Genomic DNA, 22,545 nt, shown 5'->3' with positions numbered 1-22,545 from the left:
TCTCATGAAGGCGGCTTCCTGCTAATAGTGTGAGTGTCTATAGTTTCTACACGTTGCTCTGTGAAAACAACGGATACCTTAGTTTGACATCACTGATTAAGTTCAAACAGTTTGGATTTTGTTTAGAGTCAGTGTGGCCTGCCGTTTAATTTAGGTTTGGTTATACCAAAATTTAAGTTGTCATAATACCATAATACCTGTCACAGGTATAAAGCTAAATTGTTTGTACAGTTTTGCAACTGCAAATTTAATTACAAAGTTGTAATATGCTGTTAAAGGTGTGAGAATTGTTTTTATCTCTAGGCTAGTTATATTAAAGCAGAAGTGAGTGATCCGGTCGTTTTCGCTAATGCTGCGTTCCAGGCAGGCTTTTGAAATCGTAAATTACAGCTTCAAGTCACAACTTACGACTTTGTAGCGTTCCAGGCAACCCACTCGTGTTTTTCCGACCTGTTTTACCGGTGAAAGTCACTATAACGGCCACTCGTAACTTCCGACCGGTGAACTCGTACCAGATCGAACTGGTACCACTTCACAGGTCGGAAAAATACGAGTTTCCTTGAACGCACCATAACAGTCCTCGTCGCTACGTCACCACATTCACGGCGTTCCTTGGCTGCACACACAGCCCTGCATGCCGTTCTCTCTCCTCATTGGATAAAAACTGTAGGATACGATAAATGTTTTCTCTTCGGCTCAGATCAGAGCAGAGGGACTGACAGACCCGTGTTTCAGTCCAAACACTCTATGTAAGTGATTGCTGTCGGAAGATATAACTATTTAAGACTTATATTAACACAAATATATCACTCACTTCTGCTTTAAATATCCACTCTATAACCAAGTTGCTAAACTATATATATACTGTTTTTTTTTTTTTTTTTTTTTTACTGCAGAAAGGTATTATAACCTTAGAACAGGTGTAATTATCCAAATAAACACATAAAATAAGTCACAGATGAGGTGGAATCCAGGGCTCAGGATGTTGTAGTATTTTATTTTCACCCCTTTCGTGTAAAAAAAAGAAAAAAAATGTTGTCAGAATCCATTAAAACATTTGAAGGCTCAATATTTCCAGCCTCTCTAGAAACTGTATACATGCTCCTCATTAAAAGTCCAAGAACTAGTATTTACTTAAAAATTCAGATATGATGCTTGCTGACCTTGCTAGCAGGATCCTCCTGGCAAATAAACCTGCAAGACATTTTTGGGGAGTCTTCTGCCTCCGCTGTGCACGTAGGTGGACGACTATTCACAAGTAAAAACATATTTTTACCAAAGGTTAAAGACAGCGGACTGCCTTTTGAAGTGTCCATCAGAAACAACTGTGAAACTGATGATACGTGATGGACGACCACTTCAGTGACAGCGATTGTCTGTGAGAAAATCAGTAGTGGTTCAACCAAAGGCAGTACACAAAGGCATACAAGAAAAATTACACACAATTATACACAAAAGAATAGAAAGCAAAGGAGTGGGATTGGTCTCAAACATTAGTCGGGACACAACAACCCCGACACCTCCCAAACAAAGACAACCGTTTAACACTGTCAAACGATTTTTAACCATCATTTAAGTCTTTTATCAGCTCTTCAGTTTCCCCGTCTGGAGCATTATCTGTAGGTGCTATTAATTACATCCTCTCTGTGATTGTCAGAGCTGCTTTGATGATGTAGCTGAGTTCTGTCCTTCAACATATTTTGGTCCTTTATTAGATATAATCAAGAGACTTTCCTCCCATTAGCTTCACTGAACATGCACTTAAATGATATTCTGGTCGGATGTTATTGCAAGAGAAACTCTAGTGGTGGAAACTAAACAGGAAGTCAGGTGACCAATTATACAGTAGTAGTTAGGTTGGACAACTAACCAAATTTACCTTAGACCGAATTAACCAAAGTTACCTTAGAGCTTTATTCAAAGTTAGTTTCAAGTTTACTTTTGTTACATTGCTGAACTTTACACAGACACCTTTTTTTTTCTTTTTTTACAGAAAAATGTCCATCATCTGAATAACATGCTATTAATGGAAACCTACGCTGGGGTATTCTTGGGGATAGTTTTTGCTGTCCTTGTGCATAATAGGCAAAGTGATTAAGAAGGAGTCATGGGTAACTTTAGACAATAAACACTTTGTGAAATAATGGATGAATATATATATAGAGGGTAACACAGCAGGTGCATTTAGAGAATAAAACACCCACACATAAGGGGAAAAAAGGGTTTAATGGACTGACATGAAGAGACCAGGCTTGTTAAGTAAAGTGTTGTGAGAATGATTAATTAATCATAATTTCATCAGAACACGTTTGTAATATTGCAGTGTTCAAGATTAAAAAAATCTCACTGTTTGTATTTAAGGGAATAGAATAAACCTGGTGGTGAAGTTCCCTCAGGTTCTCTGTGGGGAAAATACACACTGGACCTGAAATGCAAATTCAATTTTATAAAACATTTCAGTTATGCATTTAATGTCATCACTTTACTGGTTTGGGAAATTGGTCTAAAAAACAGGAAAAACATTTTTTTTCAGAAGTGACAGTACAGCCTGAGGGGGACAGCTGCACTTGCCCGGTTGGTCGTGGAGCTATCATGTCGGCATCTTTTTGTTTAAAGACATGAATATAAAAAAAGGTGGACACGTTGTCCAGTGTGGCTGATGTCCATGCAGGTGAGTGTCAGTGTTTACAGCAGTTAAGAGAGAATTAGTGTTTACACAGATGGTCCTATTAGTTTGCAACAGAAGGAGCAGGGTAGCATGGCTGTTACTGAGAAACATTAAGAGTAAATGGTGAATTAATGGCGCACAGTTTGTGATTTGATTCTTTGGAAACAACAATAAAACAGCGGTGAATGTGAAACAGCCCTGGCCACTTCAGACAGTCCACTGATCACAGTACATGCAAACATGTAGTGACTTGTTGTTGTGAGGTCAATAAAGCAAATATTTCCAGTTTCATCATCACTGGAATAAGACAAGTTTGTAATTAAAGCACCAAAACATCAGTAATAAGCCAAATTCAGACGTTAACCAACAGCATGGTCCTTACATCCTGTTCTCACACCAACGTGAGCAGCAGGTTAACAGCAGCGTGTCGGCGTAGGATGATGTTCAGTCACGTATTTAGTGCGAGTCTTCTTAGTTTGTTTGTGTTTATGTTACGTGAGTGAACACTTGGAATATCAAAGTACACGTTGGGTCATATTTACATGCATATAATGTGATTGACATTCAAGCCTTTACATGGTCTGTGTAGCTGCATTGATTAAAATAGAAGCGCAGCTATTTCATTAGCCATGCATGAAGCGGACGAGAGAAAAACACAAGTGAATCGCCTCCTATGTAAACACATCATTACCTCAGTGATAAAACGAATCCTAAACCTAAACCCTAGTCAGGAGAAAAAAGCCCAGAATAAAGTAGGACAAAGTGAGAACTCATCTAATCTAATCCCATCCCATCTAATCGAATCCCTGTGTGTCAGTTTTTTTGTGTGCCTTTGACGCACCGCAGGTAAATACCTGTCGGCCTGTTACCCTCTCTACGAGGCAGATTACTCATATAGCACAAGCACAGCAAAGCATGGGCCTAATTATCCTCCACTGCACCAAGCTGCAGTTGTCTTTGGCTGTAAACAGTGCAATCAGGGAGGCAGCCATGTGGAATGCATCAGAGGTTCCTCACTCACAGACTCCCAGGTGAGTTTGTATCTGTCTGTAATGGACATAAATGAAGAGGGGTAGGCAGAGAATGGAGCCGAGCCGAGCTGAGCTGAGCCGGGGGGGTGGGGACTTGCAAATGGCATAATAGAAAATATGATTGAAATGTTTTGCTGCCCAACCTTTCAGAATTGCTTTAAAATCAATCCTGCCTCTTAAGGGAACGGCTGCAATTTGGGAAATGCTTGTTTCTTGATTCATCCAGTTTTAAGATGAGAAGATCCATATCAATTTCATCTCTGATTGTCCACTACAAAGAGAGGTCTGTTACATGTACCTGGCTTTGGACAATTTGAACTGGAAGCAGAAGAGACTCTCTTCACCTACCTCCACAAAAAAATGCCCTCCAAAAGTGTCGAGGTATGTGAAATAAGTGACTGTTCGGCACTTTAAATCTACTTGGCTTTATTGAGGACTTGCAGCGAACACACAGGACATGTACAACACCTGGGGAGCTAGTACTGCTGGGAATGTAAACAACCCTGAACGGTACAGAGCATACTGCACATGCACATTTAGTCTGGTTACAGTGTCTGATGAGGTTCATACAGAACACCAGCATGGTCTACAAAAAACTCGCAATGTTGCGCAAATCAGACGACTCCAACAGGACTGGGGGTGGGGACTGTGCAACTGCAACAAAACTCACAAAAAAGTAATAAAGCTGGTAATGCTAACATGAAATTTTTTTTTTTTTTTTTAGATTTGTTTCCACAGTTCAAAGAAAAAAAGGAAAAAAATCCAGAGTGCTCAGAAGGTTCAAAACATGTGACGAAGGTGCTCTTTGGTGGGAACATTGGTCAAAAAAGGAAAATCCAAGGCACTCTTCTTCAACAATAAAAAGCCTTTATTTTACAATGGCTATATCAGGTAAAACACTCCAATGTTTTACTTGATATAGCCATTGTAAAATAAAGGCTTTGTGCCTTGGATTTTCCTTTTTTGTTTCCACAGTTGTTTAAAGCCCCAGTATGTAACTTACTTGGCTTTTTATTAGCAAAAATGAAATATGTCTTTCATAAATACGTATTTCACTGAAGTGGAATCACACCCGCATACAAATGAAAGCTTTCTCGTACCTTAGAATGAGTTGTTACAAGTCGTTACAAATACATAAGTGGGCGACGCACCGAACCAAGGCGGCCATGTTGCATCGCCATTTTTTACGTTGAGTGGCAGCGCGACCGTAGGTAACCATGGAAACTCAGCGGAGCTGTGGGCTCGGCCTGTTAAAACTGTCACCGCTGTGTAGTGTGAGGAAGGACCATAGACTGTAAAAAGAATGGACGTAGCGTCCGTGACGTCACCCATTGGTTTGGGGGAGTCTGTTTTGTGCCGCTACTACAGGGGTTTGAGCCGCGCCATGTTGGATTCTACTTGCCATATTTGGAGTGGTGCGGCCGTTGGCCGGCCGAGAGCCCGCCCACTGGCCTCGTAGCAGCGGTCTCCGGACCTGTCACTCAACGGTTCTGCGCCCTAATTGGCCAGAACTTTAAACCTAATAATAGTAAAACGGTAGAGTTTAAAAAAAATTCACCCCCCTCAGAGTGTGTGCGGGGGTAGAAACTATCGGTTGAGACCAAAAAAATGAAATGTACCAGGCTGTAAATATGTTTTTTTAAAGCTGTAAAATCGGCTATTTTAACATGGGGCTCGATTGGAGTTGCTCCCTTCTGGAGCCAGCCCCCAGCGACAGCCGAGGGGATTGCAGCTTTTTGAACGCGGAAGTGAGCTTCACTTCTCAGACCGACAACTGCCCCCTTGGGAAGGACGGAGGCACTGGTGTTGCATTCAGGTGTAGTCAGGCAGACGGCCGTCGGCAAACCAACGTCATTGATGTCATTCTACTCGATGAGAGAAAAACGGTAAAACGTGGGTCAAGTAAACAATACCACATTACCATGACAACATATTGTCACGCCTGTATTGTTTTGCCTCGTGCTGGCGGACCACTTGTTTACACAGACGCTTGTTTATCCTGTTACATCCTGTCTGTCTGACGTCTGCCCGATTTCACGTGAATGCAACATCAAGAATACGTTCCGATATGCAACCGCACCGCTAGATGGGGGGAATTCCTACATATTGTACCTTTAAACTCTAGACGCTCCTCCACCAGCTGCCTCCTCTTGTTTACCATCACTGCATCTACACCCAACTGTATACATAGCTCCTTCGCTCTCATAATACTTTTATTATTGACATAGAAAACCTTTAAGGAGGAAAGGAAATGCTGATCTTGCAGATTTGATTCCATTATCCAGCACTCAAGTGTCACTTTGTGGCTAATTTCACTGAATCATACCAACTTCCTCATTTCTGTCCAATCCACCACCACAACGTACCAATAGGCTACCAGCCACCTGCTTTAGTTCAGGTCCTTTTTGAAATAATCTGCCGACTGAAAAGCTTCACTGCTTTCTTTAGTTTTTGTGGAAAATTAGTTTTTCAGCATCAATGGATGTTTTACTTTCATTTAAAATATCAGTTCGCTCTGAGCAGGAACAGCACACTCTAGCACCACTACACCACTTCCAGCATTTTTCTGTAGGTTTTCAAACTTGTCGACTTTGACAGGTTGTCTCTCACCTGTCCTATCAAAAAAAAAAACACACAACTTTTAATTTACTGTGGATTCTTCTTGGTTTCCTTTCCTTTCCAGCCAGCTGTGACAGTGACCTGACGATGGGCTCTGACAGCGGTGTGCTCAGCTTAGTTCCTTCTTCATGATATTGAAGTGGTTTCCCTGTAACTGATGCTGCAGTGAGAGAGCAGCACTCAGTGGAAAAACAACTAAAAAATGTAAAAGGTTTGGAAGGTGTAGTTACATTTCAGAAGAATCTATCTTGTCTTGCTTGTTGCTGTAAGTAGCAATTATAATGATTCTGCTGTAAGTGTTTCTTATAATGAAGCTGCTGCTTTTCTAAAACGTAAAAGGTAAGTGAACACCATAGCTCTCTGAAGCCCTTGAACAATCACATAGGATCTCGGAGTTATATGACATTAGTATATTTGAGCAACAACCTCTGTTGAATTGTGTAATGTCTGTAGCTTTGAGCCAAAGAGCAAAGATGCAATGATTTATTTAGTCAATCTTCTCAGGAAACGGAAAGGAAATTGTTTAACATTTCAGTCACAGACTTTGTGTATTAATATAAAAATCACGACTGGGGAGATCTCAACATTAAAGCTGCTTCACAGAGTGTGTTGAACCTAACACTACTAACAATTTAACAGATGTTGAACAAATGTTACTGACTTCTTCCCTCTGAAGAAGAAATACTCTCAAAGTTTGAAGGAAATAGTCAATTGAATGTATCCTGAAAGAATCTGATTGCATACATGGATTTGTCTAAGTGCAGTTCCTGACACTAAATACAACCTAAAAATGTTGATTAGCGTCACAGGCCTGTCTCACACAGCAGATTCAAACTAGGAAGCCTTTCAAGTTTTCCCCATTGCCAGTAATAACACAGGGGATTGATGACTGAACCATGAGTGTCCTTGGGAAGAGGAGAGAAGACTCTGTAAGATCTAATCACACAAACATCATAGATCTCTAAGTGCAGCATTGCAGTGCAAAACAATGTGGATTCAGTCGGCTAAGCTAAATGCAATCTAAGCGTATAACTGCAACTCTCAGTAGGAAACGAGCAAATCTGCCAATTTATTGTTGACATTTTCAACATTCAGAATAAGTTTCACTCCTCGTATTGTTGATACTGTTAATTCTATTCTCTGGACTTTTGGGGATCCGTGACCTTATGTGACCAAAAATAAAGTCAGAACATCGTTTATACTGATGCATCACATCATTATCTTTTTTTATTGAGCAAATCTAAATTTCCTGCAAGCTGATTAAAACTGGACACTAAAATGCACAGAAATAATTCCACTTGCCTAAAAAGCATGAAAGTATAAACAAATATCAAACCACCTGCATCATTTATCTACCTAGAATTCTTGTTAGGAGAATTTGTTCTAATCAAACCAAGGGCCCGTGTTCCATCTGCAAAGTTTTTTTATAGTAAGCACACTTTGATTTAGTACTTTTATTGATTTAGGAATGAATAAAAAAAAACCGTCCCACCTTTGTTATTGTACTGATGCAGTCTGTTCTGTCCTTGACTGAAATTTCTTAGGATGTAATGCCTGCAGTAAAACCAGTAAAACACCACTCCATCCACTTCCAACCTGAACAAATAGTTTTCCATCAAACCGATTGATTCTGACTTAATTCTTCTAAATAGCTTCATTAATTGCTCCACTAAAGCCCCTGACTGTACATCTCTTTTTTTTTTACCTTGATGCACAACACTCAGTGTAGTACTACAAGGCCAGAGGACATTCAAAGTGCTGCAAAATCACCCACATACAAGTTCTTTTCAAGCTTCTAGGTCTTGGATTGAAAAGACTTTGTTAACAAAAAGGTGTTTTCATCAGTGATCCAATTTAAATGCTCAACTAACTCATGCTGCTGCTTCCTCCTGATCATCTCACTCATCTTATCCGTCAGGGCTGATGTTATACCAAATGTAAAGAACAGCAGGAGACTTGTGTTGGTGGGAGTAAAAGCAGGAACAGATGACAGCAGGATGTGGATGATGGAATGAAGAAGAAGAACTGACAGCTCGAATGTAACGCCTTGATTGACGTGTAAGAAAGTAATTACTCCTTGGATCAAGAAATTGTAGCCCAGAGATAAGTGAGCAAAACTGGAAATAATTAAATGGTAGAGGTGGAAGGAAGGGATGAAAAGTCAGGTTTAACTAAAATAAAAGTACACAGAGCCCCTCATGGTATTGTATAGTGTCAGTCAGGTTTGTTTGATTTGCCCCAGCACGTGTTTCTCTTTATCCATTTTCAGTAATTAGTCTCAGTGTTGGTGCAGTGGTCAGATAGTCCAACGTGAGTTCGACTCTTCAGATGTTTGAAGGTTGGATAGTGCTAATGGTTAAACTTGAGAGGCCTTCAGGTGCAATGAGTTCAACTTCCTCCGGCTGCTGATTCTGTACTCTCCGTTCTTCAAAGTCCAGCCAGCGCTCCAAGACTGTGAAACCATGAGGTGAACATTTCATCTCTGATTGAAGAGAGACGTGCTTTTGTCTTGAGTCCCCATACGACATTTGTCTTGCAGCGTGTCTGCAGTGTGCGCTCTAATGAAGCTCTTCCTTGTTCTGTGCTGCGTATGAGCAAGAAACACGAGGCTTCGGATTTCAAGAGTGCCGAGCACCTATCGATTGGCAGCATTAAAGAAGAGTCAAAACACAGTTTTGATTAAAGTTTAATCAAAAGATTGTATAAGCTATTTATGAAGACACAGTCTTTCTAAGAAATATTCTAAATTATGGCTGAATTTTATCAGGTTTCAGAAGGAAAAGGTCAAAACTTTTTATATATTCATTCAAGATTGATCTTTTATTACATTTATTGTTTAACTGCAGGAAGTAATCACAAAACAGATGTGTTCTCTTCTGTCTCCATAGGAAACAGAAAAAAAATCAGCTGACACATCTGTCCAAGGTTCTTTCAAGCATGGCAGTGTGTGAATACACTCTAATAAAAGGTTAAGGTGCTGTAGCTGGGGAGAACATGGCTTTAAAAACTTGTGTCTCTGGAGCCACTCTGACCGACATACTACAAGCCAACAACATTCAAACATGATAAAACACAACTACTCTGTGATGTCAGGGCCAACGCCAGTGCTTTTTCCCACTGTTATTTTTGTGCCATTGCAATCTGTTGAATTATTAATCGTAAGCAGTGGCATTTTTTATTCAATGTCCACGCTTCCTCCGGACCTCACTCAGCACTCAGGTAGCAACCGGCTAAAAGAGAGACTCGGCTTTTCTTTCTTCATTTTCTTGTCATGTCTGTCCAACCCTTCCAGCGTCCTTTCGCTATCTGATATTTTTCTCTCACACTCCCCAAGCCACATCTCAACCATACACACCTTCTGTCTTCACAGTTGTCAATCCCTAATAGGCTGACAGGCTTGTGGCAGAAGATGCTGCTTGATTTATTGGCTGCTCCGGGTTCTAGCGGTGCATGTCTGACTTGCATCTTCTTAGGGAGGCATTTAGCTCTTTGTGTCTCTCAGACATCCTCCGTAGCACATGTGCTAACCATGAACAGAACGCCATATTTATTGTGAATAATATGGAGTTATGCAGGCACTCAAGTTATACATGGTTGACATCTATTATGAACACTACATATTATGTCTTTGATGCATTTGAAACATTTCAAAGGTGTGAATGTTTTCCTACAGAAACACACAGCTACAGTGCTGTCAGAGAAAAGAAGGGATAGCAACCAATTCAGGGCTAAGTGTGTGTCCACGGCTGAAGACCTTGTCTTTTCCCATTCAGAAACCCACCGGTTCAAGCCAGTACTCCGAGTCAACGGCATATTTTTCGACAGAAACCTGACATTGCGGGTAGCTTAAGTGCTGCTCTGCGTTTTCTGGTTTTCATGCACAATGACTCCTTGGGGCCTCAGCACTAAAAGCCATTAGCGCTCCCAGTGGCGTAAAACTTGCATGAATCTATAAATCTTTAAAGGCAGTGGATTGAATTTGTACTCCTGATAAAGGATAGGTTTTGGATGAACAGTGCCACAGCTGAATCAATTTTCCAACAGTACAGGCTCTGATGTTTATTAAAGCAGTAAGAGAACATGAAAACTTCATTCTCTGAGGATTTGTTATTCAAACAGTGCAAAAGCCTCCTTCAATGGATGGATCTTTAGCAGAGGAAGGAATCTATCCATTGTATCTTCTGAAATATTTAGATGTCACATTTTGATCTGCATGGGATGAGGACAAGATTTTTTCTCTCTCTTCCTTTTTTTTTGTTACAGCTGTCCTGGTTAGAAACATAAAAAAGAAAAGACATTCAACTAGCAAATTCAACAGAATGATAAAATGTTGAAAACAACCACTCGTACTCATGTCTGTTTCATTTTACAATGATGTTCCACATATTGGCCTTCGCAAGATGCGTATTTTCAACCAAGATGTTCGTCCTCCACTAACAAGTCTAAGAAAAAGAAGAAAAAAAAAGAAAAAGCCTATGTGCAGGTGGTATGAATCTCCACACTTTCTCTATCATCATGTCCGTGCATTGTAGTTTTAAGGTTACCTCCTCTATCAAAGAGCGACTGAGAGCGACAGCACAGTGTTTATGCCAAACTGTGAAGGACAGTGGGAGGGGCAGACAAACAGGGAGGTGGGAATCCAATCGCCCAGCACAAGGGCGAATTATCTGACCAAGGTGCTGAGAGTGGGGTGTCTTCAGCCACTAATTGATAAGAGGCTTCTATCTTTAGTAAGCAGCAGTGTTTGGCTCAGGACATCAAAACCTTGGCTGTGGCTGAAAGGCTTGTTGTGTCCCTCTCCCTGCTCATCCCGGGCTATCCAGGGAGGGTAAAAGTCAGGATGTCACCTTGCCAGGGGGTCACTTCTCCACTTTCCTGCCTGAAATGCTGGAGTTGTTTTCCGCTAATGTGAATATGAGCCTTCTGCTACTTTGTGTTATTTCCATACTAAAAATGGACCACGGCACCTTGCACTCTACAGTTGCATCTGTTGGTGCGTTTTCATCTCGGGCAAAAGCTGTTGCACGGTCGGTCAGAGAGTGCAAATGTATGTTTTAATTTCTTCTTGAAAATAATTATTTAAATAAAAAAATGTCTCAGCAGCTACATGAACTGTTTCAGTATAGGTGTAGACAACAAATGCGCAAATACAAATACACAGAAAACACAAACATGTGGCATGAAGCCAGGAACAATACACGTTCATATAAAATCTGCCAGTGTGATTGTCGGAGGATCAACTGATTTAAACGAGTAGCTGCTGAAAACAGGAAACCAAACAAAGAGGAACAAACATTCACTGTAGACAGATTTAAGCACACAACGTTCACACGTCTATCTGGCATTTAAAAAAAAAAACTCTAAATCTACAATTTTTTTATCAGCGGCTTTAATTTACCAGGACAGAATCCATTTAAAGTTTATATGGTCATAACGTCTCCTCCTGTGGAGCCACCATGAGGTCAGATTTGTGGCTTGTTGACAGGAAATATATAAATACACATAAAGAATTTAATATATAAATCAAATGGGCAGGTTGCCATGGACTTTACTGGGCTTCCCCGAACTCTCCAGGGAACCGACTCTTCTCTACAGTAATTTGGTTCCTGAAAAAACCTGAAAGAACAGCTGAGTAGTTAGTGTTATTGTTTCCTCACACTGTCATAAAATGCTGAGTAATGTCGTCTCTGCAACACAAAAACACACAAAATGTCCTCAATTGCAAACCTGTCATATATTGTATCAATGTCTTTGTCTGTGTCACTGTCATTTCTCTATGTTGATACAACTTGAAATCTTGAACAATTCTGATTACTCTTAAGAAATAGACACTTGTTGTGTGTTTCTTTTATTAAAGTAGTTTTTTTAGTAATGAAAAGGATGAAAACTGGCATTATGTCACATATGCTAGGCTTTCTTACATATAAGACAAGAGTACATTACATTACATTTTCTTTTAAGTTATACAATATGGCAGCATTTTTAATTTGTAAATTTTGTTGCGCTTCCTTGAAACTTGAAACACGTATGCGCACATAAGACACAGTAATCAGAAACCGGGATACTGGTGTTTATCATATAGGCTACTGTATACGGGGAAACTGAATAACCAGGTTTCTCTAAGTTCATGTAAACACCATATCCCAATTCAAAATCGGGATACCCATCAAAACCGGGATTTTTTTTGCATGTAAACGCGATCAGTGTCGTCAGTTGGCTCCTTCAGGACGGAGCTCCAGGTGTGTGACGGCATGTATACCCCTTCGTCCCGGTTCATCGTCTAGGTCGCCCCTGTGATCCAGATGGAAGAATCAGTTGCAACATGTTAAAGTATGGAAAGAACAACCTCTTGTAAAACCTAGCTACTGAAAAAGATGATGTTGATGGGAATCAAACGCTGTTTGTCTAGACAAATATTTGAAGCAAACATCAAAGGGTGGTATATAGTGTGTGTGTGTGTGTGTGTGTGTGTGGACATGAATGTGGGTACACCAGGACTAGTCTTGTCACAGAAATGGAGAAATTGGTCCAACATAACCTCGTAGTCGCAGCCAATTCACAGACCAAATTGATCAGTTTATAAGAGTGTTGGCTCCTGACACGTCCAACCAGCCCACACACTCACCAGACCAGCACGCTTCCTGCCGCCTGCACTCATTCACCATTTCTTTTATGGAAATTGTATCTTTCGTTGCGGCCATGATTGTTCAGAGCGTTTAATCAAATTCAGTTTGCTTCTACACTCCTGTGAGAAAGATTTCAAATAGCACACTTTTGCAGTATTGCACTTATTTCCAGAACCAGGGTCGCTTTTCTTTTTTTCTATTCATGCAACATGTTTAAATTTAATTCACTGAAGGATTTTTTTTTTCTTAAGAAAATACTCAAGGGAACGGCTTTTTATTTATTTTAAGATTTCCTTTTTTTTTTGTCGTCATTTGTTTCTAACCTCTCAGGCGGCGCACGCCATACATACCATGCTCTTCAATTATTGATATTAACTGCATACATGTCGTGTGTTTTGAAAAATTCATACATTTCTAAGTTTAAACTGTTCCCAGTGTTTAATTCGCCCAGTGCTTCATCTTTATCCATGACAGAAAATGGGTGGGTGGGTGGGTGGGAGGGGGGAACACAAGCTGCCATTTGGTGCCAACTGCTACAAAGAACAGGCTCATTTCTCTGAGGTCATGGCATTGATTAGCCACAGATGCCCTGGAGCCCAGAAGTGAGGCAGGTTGCAAGCTGACCTGAATTAGACTGTAAAGACGACATCTGAGCCAGTTCAATTAGCAAATTCTAATCCTCACTGATTACTCTAAAGCCAAATCGCTACTGATGGCTAACTCCCCTCTGGAGTGACAGTCAGGACTCCCACAGTGCTCTTTCAAATGCTTTAATGGCTAAAGTTAAAGGAAACTTGATCTACAATTGAGCTTTTTATTCTAATTCTGTAAACAGCACGGCTAAAGCAGCTGCACTGGATTTACACAAAAGCATCAAATGACCACAGTATATTTTCTTATTGCCTAAAAACCAGAGGTGGTACAAGTGGTAGAGGGGCGAGGAGGGGGGAAGGGAGCGAGCCGTGTTAATTATGCATCACCAACAAGCTGTGTTGTGTCACACGTCTGCATAAAGCCGAGGCTATAATAGTGAAATATGTAAGTAACAAGGACGGTATCACTGCTGATTCACAATTAGTTTGGAAAACTGTTGCCGGGCTCCGTAAAATGCCAACAGCGGAGCCATCACATCCTGCACTAAATCTTGTTTACCGAGCCCAGTTAGCTTCATGTGGAGCTCTGGCTGAAATGTGCTCTGAATGTAGACGCCCCGTCTCCTCCTCCTCCTCCTCTTCCGCCTCCTGGAAGGAATTTCTTTAAAAAAAAACTGTTGTGGTGGAAAGAACAAAAACAAAAAAACAATTCAACCAAATATACAGGTTGTTCATTACCTGTGTCAACAACCACACACACACATGACTGGCTTTAGGTAGCTGGCTAACGATTGATTAATTACACATCAAAGGTGCCCAGCGGAGAGCAATATTCCTCCTCTGTGCCCAAATAATTCATAACTGTTTAGAAAGGAACGCTCAAGCCAAGATGATGAAATTAAAGTAATTAAAAAGCAAAGGAGTGAACTGTCATTGATGACATTTCCAGGAATGTTGGCAAGACAACCAACACCGTTTTATTTTATTTTTTTTAATTGCTTCCATGGGGATGAACAAACGTTTTCAATTACAGGTACCTTGTAGAGTTTGTGACCACTGTGGAGCACTATGGAGCTGTTGGTTGTTTGAGGGGCTGGAATGTCTGTTTGTTGGTCTGTTTGTTGGGTTTTGCGTATGTGCATGAGCAGGCGGCGACACGGACGACACGCTGTTTCACTAATTGAAGGAAGTCGCAGAACAACAGAAGTTTCTGTGGGACCGTTAAAACACCGACGTGTCTGTAATTAGAAAATGGGTGACGCTCGGAGTGAAGACAAAATACTACAACGGTGAAAATAATAGAGGAAAAGTTCTAAAAGGGATAGTTCAACATTTTGGCAAATTGGCCCATTGCCATAATCCCTATAGTCATAGCAGTAGGTTCGTTACCTTTAATTGTCGGTGCAAGCTGTTTTTTAGAACGGCGGAGCAGAGCGGTGAGCTGCTCAGAGCTACGCTACGGAGGCTCATGGGATTTCATGGTTTCCCTCATCGAACTCATCAAATACACAATCCAACAACTCCACAACGCTCTGGTGGACAAGTTGTGACCTGCACATTCACCACGCTATTAGATAATACCACAACGTTGCCAGACAGAGTTGTTTTAGAGGTAAATGCAGAGACTGCTTGCTGAAAAACTGTCCCTGAAGGCAACGCGCATCAGCGGTTTTGCATGAATTTACCTCTAAAACGATTCGCAACATTCTGTTGTGTATTTGATGAGTTTGATGAGGGAAACCAAGAAATCCCATGAGCCTCCGTAGCGTAGCTCTGAGCAGCTCACGGCTCTGCTCCACCGTTCTAAAAGTAACTTGCACGGACAATTAAAGGTAACGAACCTACCGCTATGACTATAGCGATTATGGCAATGGGCCAATTTGTCAAAATGTTTAACTATCCCTTTAACATCTCTGACAGTTTGTGTTAGCTAATGATTGAAACTTCAGTTCTGGATGTTGTGGACTCTAGCTGTCGGTTGTATGTGTAATAGTTGTGGATGCACCTCAGCGTTCAGGCTTTTATTTCACCTTCAGCTTCTATTGTGTTTGAAATTATGTCATTTTGACCAGGAACAGATGTTTACACCAAACTACTGCTGCTGCTGTTTTTTCTATGTGGATTTGATGTTAAAACAATAGCATTGTTTGTCGAAACCAAAACCAAAAAAAAAATCTAGATATATTTGCTATTGATTTTTTTGTCCACCGTTTGTGAATGATGAATAGCTTCCATTGTTTATGGTTACAATGTGCGCGGCCCCTGTAGGTCCTCTAATGGCCACTCCGCTGATGGCAGCAGACAATAAGGTGAACTCATGATGTCTGTAAATTCTGCCTCACACGCCCAGCAAATCACCAGACCTGGCAGATCTCAGTCCAGCTCCCTCCCATACACTCCTCCACACCTCCCTGCTGCTCCGCCGTGATGATTAATGCCTCCACCACCATCAAACAACAAGTTGCATATCTAATGTAAAAGCACTCAATGAGCCTTCTCAGGTGGGTTTTGAGGGTCAGGCGGAGTTTAAGACCTCCCATCACCACAAATCCTCTCAGTGTCCTTCTGAGGCTGCTCACCGCCGAGAGGGAATATATTACAGGCTGAGCAGAAACACCGGCTCCTCTTTAGCATCACATCCCTGCCTTTGTATCACTGTTATTTCTTGTAGCTCTCTCTCCAGTCTTTCACATCCACAAAGCCTTAAACCCCCGGCCTTCACTTTCACAAACACCACACTCACTCCAGGAGCCACGGTGAAATGAATGTGACCCAACCCGTCGGACTTCTCAGATACCATGAAACCTAAATCGCTCAAGTAGAATACCTCAGAGTTATGTTCTCCTCTCTCTTTCTCTCTTTCCTTTCTTTTTTTTTCTTTCAAAACTTGATGGAAATTCACCAGCACCTAAATTCTGCTACAATTTTCACAGATGCTTGCATTAGTATTCTGCTGGGATGTATCCCAGTGACATGTAATACATCATAGTCACCAGGAGGCACTTCCACTGCAGAGTTGACGTGCAAATATGAGCCGAGCATGTTTCACTGTTTTTTTTTTTCTTCTTTTTTTTTTTACGCTATAATCTTTATCCCTAAAAATGTCCTCTGAAGTTTCAGGATAGACACGCGGTTGCACATACATGTATGTATGTGCAACCGCGTGCTGCATTAAAAAGCACTCACATGGTGGGACAGTAAATGGATTCCACGCACACCATGAAGCTCCACCTGCAAAGACACACACACACATGCACCAACACGTTGCACATCAGGGTCATAGAGTCTTTGCATCATGGGATATTTGTAAAATGTGATATGAAGGGGGTTGGGGGGGAGTGTGTGTGTGTGTGTGTGTCTGTGTGTCAGTGTGTGTTTAGGGACAGGAGTGTTCTCACCTCGAACAGTGAACAAGGCAGGAAGGCTGAGTGCCCTTGACTAACCTTGTAGGTTTTACTGTGCTTTTATGAGAGGGTATAAATCAACATGATGTTTTTCTGCCCAAAAAAAATAAATAAATAAATAAAAAACGCTGCTGTTTTACAATGTGCAGCCACATTGACAAGGCAAATGTGCACCTCTATAACAAAGCCTATTACAAATACTGTCTGGAACACACCGGGCACTGAAATTCAATATAGCTCAAAATAATGAAAGGATGTCTGTGTTGTCCCGTGTCAGTCAGACTGGAGAAACAATGAGAAATATTTTCAGTGGACACATTAAAATGAATTACTCTTGTGGGGAACATAAACACAGCGCACCGCTTGCCGTACTTGCAGGTGAATGGAAAAAAAAATACACAAATTATCATATTGATTGCTTTTCGCCCTCAATGAGGGAGATTTCCATCTTTATTTCATAAAAAAAAATGTGTACGTACAAACAAAGGTTGGGGGAAGAAGAGCGGTTTAATGGCATCCACTGAGAGAGATTCTTCGTCTAGACAGTTTTCAGCAGAAACCATAAAAGAGCAGCTCTCCACCACCACCACCACTGCTCTCTGCAGTGTAAACAGCTCAGGCCCAAACCTCTCCACTCAACACATTTGCTCGCTACGGCTCCCACTCACATATTCATGTATTCATGTGTTTATCAGAACTTGGCGGCTTGCGTTGCCATTTTCTCCTTATAATGATGAGCGAATGCACTTCCATAGTGGAATGGAAATAATCATGGATCCCATGAAAACTCAGACACACATTTGTTTTTTTTCCTGTTTTGTTGTTGTTGTTGTTGTTGTGGTTGCTGTGGTTGTGGTGGTGAGATAGAGAACAGACAGAGGAAGTGATGAAGCTGCAGAGCTAGAGGCCAAATTTAGCCTCTCTTTTTTCTCCACATAAAGTCCACACAAATTGTCACAACGAAAATCAACTGTAGGTTTAATTAAAATTCTTCTTTTTCTTCTATTTTAATGAGATGCAAGTGTCCTGGTGTGAGATATTGGGTTTTTTGAAAATAATAAATAAATAAATCTTACCAAAGTTATGCAGAGTGAGGGGAGAGGGAGTTAGGATGAGGAGGAGGAAGTCGCCACGACGACGAGATACTTCCTTAGTGTGATGTGTGTATCATTCTTCCACCTCAGTGACCTTGTCACTCATTTTAATGTGTATTGACGCACTAAAGAAAGTGCATGTGGTTCATTTCCAGGTGTGTGTGTGTGTGTGTGTGTGTGTGTGTGTGTGACTGTCAGGACCTGATGCTGCAGGACTCTGTCCAGCTCCAACACTAGTGGGCAGTCACAGTCCACACAGCCTCATTCTCTGCTTCACCTGGATACCAGCATGTTTCACACACACCCTCTCTCTCACATGTAGCCCTCTTTGTCTTTTTTTGTCTTCCTTCCTCCCACCGTCTCTTTTATGTCCTCTCCTCCTCAGCTCTTCCTTCGCCGACTGGGCTGAGTTGTGTGTTGGAGGAGCAGCTGCAGCCACTGATCTGCCAGGCAGAGCAATCAGCAAACTGGTGAGGGAGAGTAGTGTCGTCCTGGTGAGCACCAAGAAAATGGCTTTTTAATTAATGTTTTGATTTTGGATAGTATATCACTCTTGAGAGACAAATGATTGAGCCGAGTGGCATTTAAATGAGAGGGTTACAACCACTGAATGACCATTCAAAGTCATCACGGAGTTTATTGGATGTTAATTAGGAGATGAGGAGGAGGAGGAGGAGGAGGAGGAGGGAGAGGAAGCAGACACATGCCCTCCCCAGATGTGAGAGGAGAGGGACAGGAAACACAAGGATTAAAAGAGGTTAATGTGATTTGAAATTTGAGTAGTGTGTGTGTGTGAGAGGGAGGATGGAGAGAATGTTTTTTTTTTTTTGTGTTTGTGTTTGTGAGCATATAGCCTAGACATTTTACCGTAATTTCCGTACTATTGAGCGCACCTGAATATAAGCCGCACCACCTAAATTTGAAAATAAATTACATTTTGTACATGTATAGGTCACACTTGAATATAAGCTGCAGGTTTTCATGTTGTAACATGAGATATTTACACAGAAAGACAGTAGGGAACTATGCAAGTCTGCTCACTTTTCCACTGTTTGGTTACGCTCCTCTCGCCCATGTGCATTTGTTTACAACGAAGCCGGCGAAAAATCAATAAATGGAGTGGTGGAAAGCGTTACATAACATATACGATGTTACGGCGTGTGTTTTTGTGTAGTCTTAACCGTCATGAACAAAAGATTGCGGGTTATGGAGCGCGTTTGTGTTGCAGTGTGCAGAGAGGAGAGCCGGGACACCGGGGTGGCAACCAGGTACTACACTGATGTTGCAAGGTTGGTTTTCAGCCGTGAGACGCTAGGTGAAGGCAGAGAGTCACAAGTCACAAGTCATGTAGTTAACTATCACAATTACTCCAGAGGTTTTTAATGAAGGTAAAAATGTAGAATAGCCATGGGAAAAATCCTGTTTAGTTCCTCTTTAAGACGTTTTCTTTCAAACTGTGCCTGGAAATCGGCAGTACGGCACCAACACGACAGTAACACGCCTAGTTAGAAAATAAAACACTGCACCAAAACTCAAAACTAGTGTCATTTCCGGCGCATAATCTTTCCCCACATGTCTGTCTCACTTTTGCGCTTCCTGTTAGAGCGCCCCCCGGAGTCCGTTAGCCAGTAAAAATCTATAAATTAGCCGCTTTATCGTTGTATAGGCCACAGGGTTCAAAGCGTGTGAAAAAAGTAGCAGCTTATAGTCCGGAAATTCCGGTACTGTGTGTTGGGACTTTGGTTTAATAGACAGTGAGGATCACATTAACGGTGCAAACACACTGCTAAACTTAGAGCATTAGTTCAAAGCACGACCTCTGGCATTTGCCATTCAGAATAACTGAGTAATGATCAAAGAAATGTGTTTTTTTTTTTAGTTTGCACACAAAATCCTGTCAACTAAGAAGAAAAATTGATGTTTCTATACAACTAAACTGCACCAGTAAATGTATGTTCTTAGAGTTGCTGCTCCATTATGTTTTCTATTAGCATAATGAGCATATTGTTATTTAATGTATGTGTGTTTGATACTGCTGCATATTGATAAACAACATATTTATTGTCTGTATCTGGTCTTTCAGTGTGAATCCACACTGCAGCGCCGTAGCGTTTAATGTTTGTGTTGAGGCGTACGCAGCACTTCATTAAGGCTGGAGAAAAGACTGTGGTCTGGTTTCAGTGCTGAGAAAAAAGAGCCAGCGTGTTTTTCTTAAAGCCTGGATCTCTCCCTGACCTTAATGAAAGTGTTTTTGTTGTCTTAACCTGACCACAGACAGGACGCCGCAACGCCGACCTCGGCCTCCGGCGTGACAGCCGAGCGCTTTGTTCTCCAGCCGTCCACTTCCCGCCGCTCACTGCTGCAGTCATTAGCAAAATGCACAACTTCATTCATTTAGAAAATATTTTCCTCTGAACATAGTAATTGAAGTACATTTAAATACAAAACATATTTGTTGTGCAGGTCGGTTGTATAGAAATGTAATTTCTCTGAGACAGGTTTGTGCTCTCAAAGGCAAAATAACTATTAAAGGATTTAGTTTGACATTTGGCAAATTGTGCTCATTCTCTTTCATGCCGAGTTGAATTAAAAGACCAAAACCACTTTCATGTCGGCCCATTCTGTATCAGAGCAGAGCTGTGAGCTGATTGGCCTGACTTGGCATAAAGACTGAGAGCAGGTAGAACCAGCCAGTCCACATCAAAATACACACATCAGCACTTTTAAACTCATTAAATACACTTTGTTAATCTAATGAGTTGGGTCTGACACGTCACTGCATCTGTGTTCAGTACTTTAGACATACAGTACAGCGCTGCTGCTTGAAAGTTTGTGGTGACTGTGGCCAAGTAATTCAACTTTTTGGACTCATTGGTCCAGATCATGGACGTCCAGGAGGTCTCTGGTTCGTCCAAATAATCTGACAGGGAACTTTGTTCTTTCTTCTACCAACCCTCCCATGAATAACATGTCTAATCATTTTTGCTTGTTTGTTGATGCATGCACATTTATCCCAGATGCTGCAGCTCTCTGGAGATGATGTGTGTGTTGGCTTTTACCTCATTTATTCTTTTTCTGGTGCTTTTTGGTGAAGGTTTTGATGGCCGTCCACTTGTGGGCAGAGTTGTGGTGATGCTGAGTGTCCTCCATGTGTACATGGTTTGTCTTGCAGATCCTACAAAACCTTTCCTAAGGATGTCTCATTTGATTTTTCTCCTTAATTGATCACTTGAGCGCCCACATGTGTTCCACCTGAGTCTCTTACCTACTTGACTTTACCAGTGCAGCTGGGGTTCACTTAATTTGGCACATACTCTCATTCCATGTTTTACGTCTGCTGGTTACTCAAAAACAAGGACATGGAATTGATAAACTTAATATTTAATATATACTAACTGGTGATGACAAAATAAGAGATTATGATTAAAAAAAAAAAAAAAAACAGAAAAATCTACTCAAACTACTCAAGGGGTTCACAAACTTTCAAGCAGCACTACTACTTCCATATGTCAGGACATTAATATTGATAACCTGAGTGTTATATTTACACTGTCTTGTACAGATGTACACATCTTGTTACAGTGCAACTGGACGTTACATTCACTGAAGAAACTCCTCTAATTATACACTGAAGCACTGCATCAGGTATTAAGATATCAACTAAATCTAAATTACAGTGACAGACCTCATGAATCGAAGCAATATACATTTAATATTCAATGTTATTATCTGTGTTAAAACTATCCACGTTCCATAAAAACATAATGAAAGTTCTCGGCACAAATGATTATTTCAGATCAACAAATATCATCTTTTAGTTCAAAGTAGAGCTTTTTTTTCAGATGTCTGTTTCTTCATAGGGAGAGAAGATTGCTCTCTTTTATGTTGGAATTTGATAGAATCAACGTCATTCTGGGAGAAATCTGTTTTTTTTTGAGGGTCTCCTATATGAAGTTGATATGAGTTTTTTTTTTACCTATTGACTTTGATCCTTCTCTCTGTATCAAAATGACTGGAGGAAAATGGCCTGTGTGCTTTACGTTGCAGATTTATGGATGGAATCCAACTTCTGACTTCCTGCTCACTTTCATCTCTGCCTTCGGTTTTCTTTACTGGGTTGGACTTTACACATGCGCCATGTATGGAGCAGATATGGATTTTTCTATTTTTTTTTATAGCCACAGCTACAGACTCTATTGTTCCTCTTCATGTTTCTAATTCTACTCACGTCTGCGTCCTCAATGTCAAACTACATCTCCATACATCCAGGTCAAACCGGATCAATTCCAAGTCAAATATGTCCCTCTTGGTTAATAGCTTTCTGAAGCTCTTTTTGATTTCTTTCTTTGATTTATTGATACTTTAAGCATCAGATGTAGTGTGTTGATGAGTGACTGTATTCTGCGCCTTAAGAGCTTCTGCAAGGCTAATTTGCAAACATCTGTTATGCTGCTTTTTTTTTTTGTGCATTGAAATGTCACTTCCTCCTCCTACTCATCTGTTGTCTATT

This window comes from Trachurus trachurus, assembly GCF_905171665.1.
Source record: "Trachurus trachurus genome assembly, chromosome: 3".
Classification (NCBI taxonomy): Eukaryota; Metazoa; Chordata; class Actinopteri; order Carangiformes; family Carangidae; genus Trachurus; species Trachurus trachurus.
Note: the sequence above shows the minus strand (reverse complement) of the source record.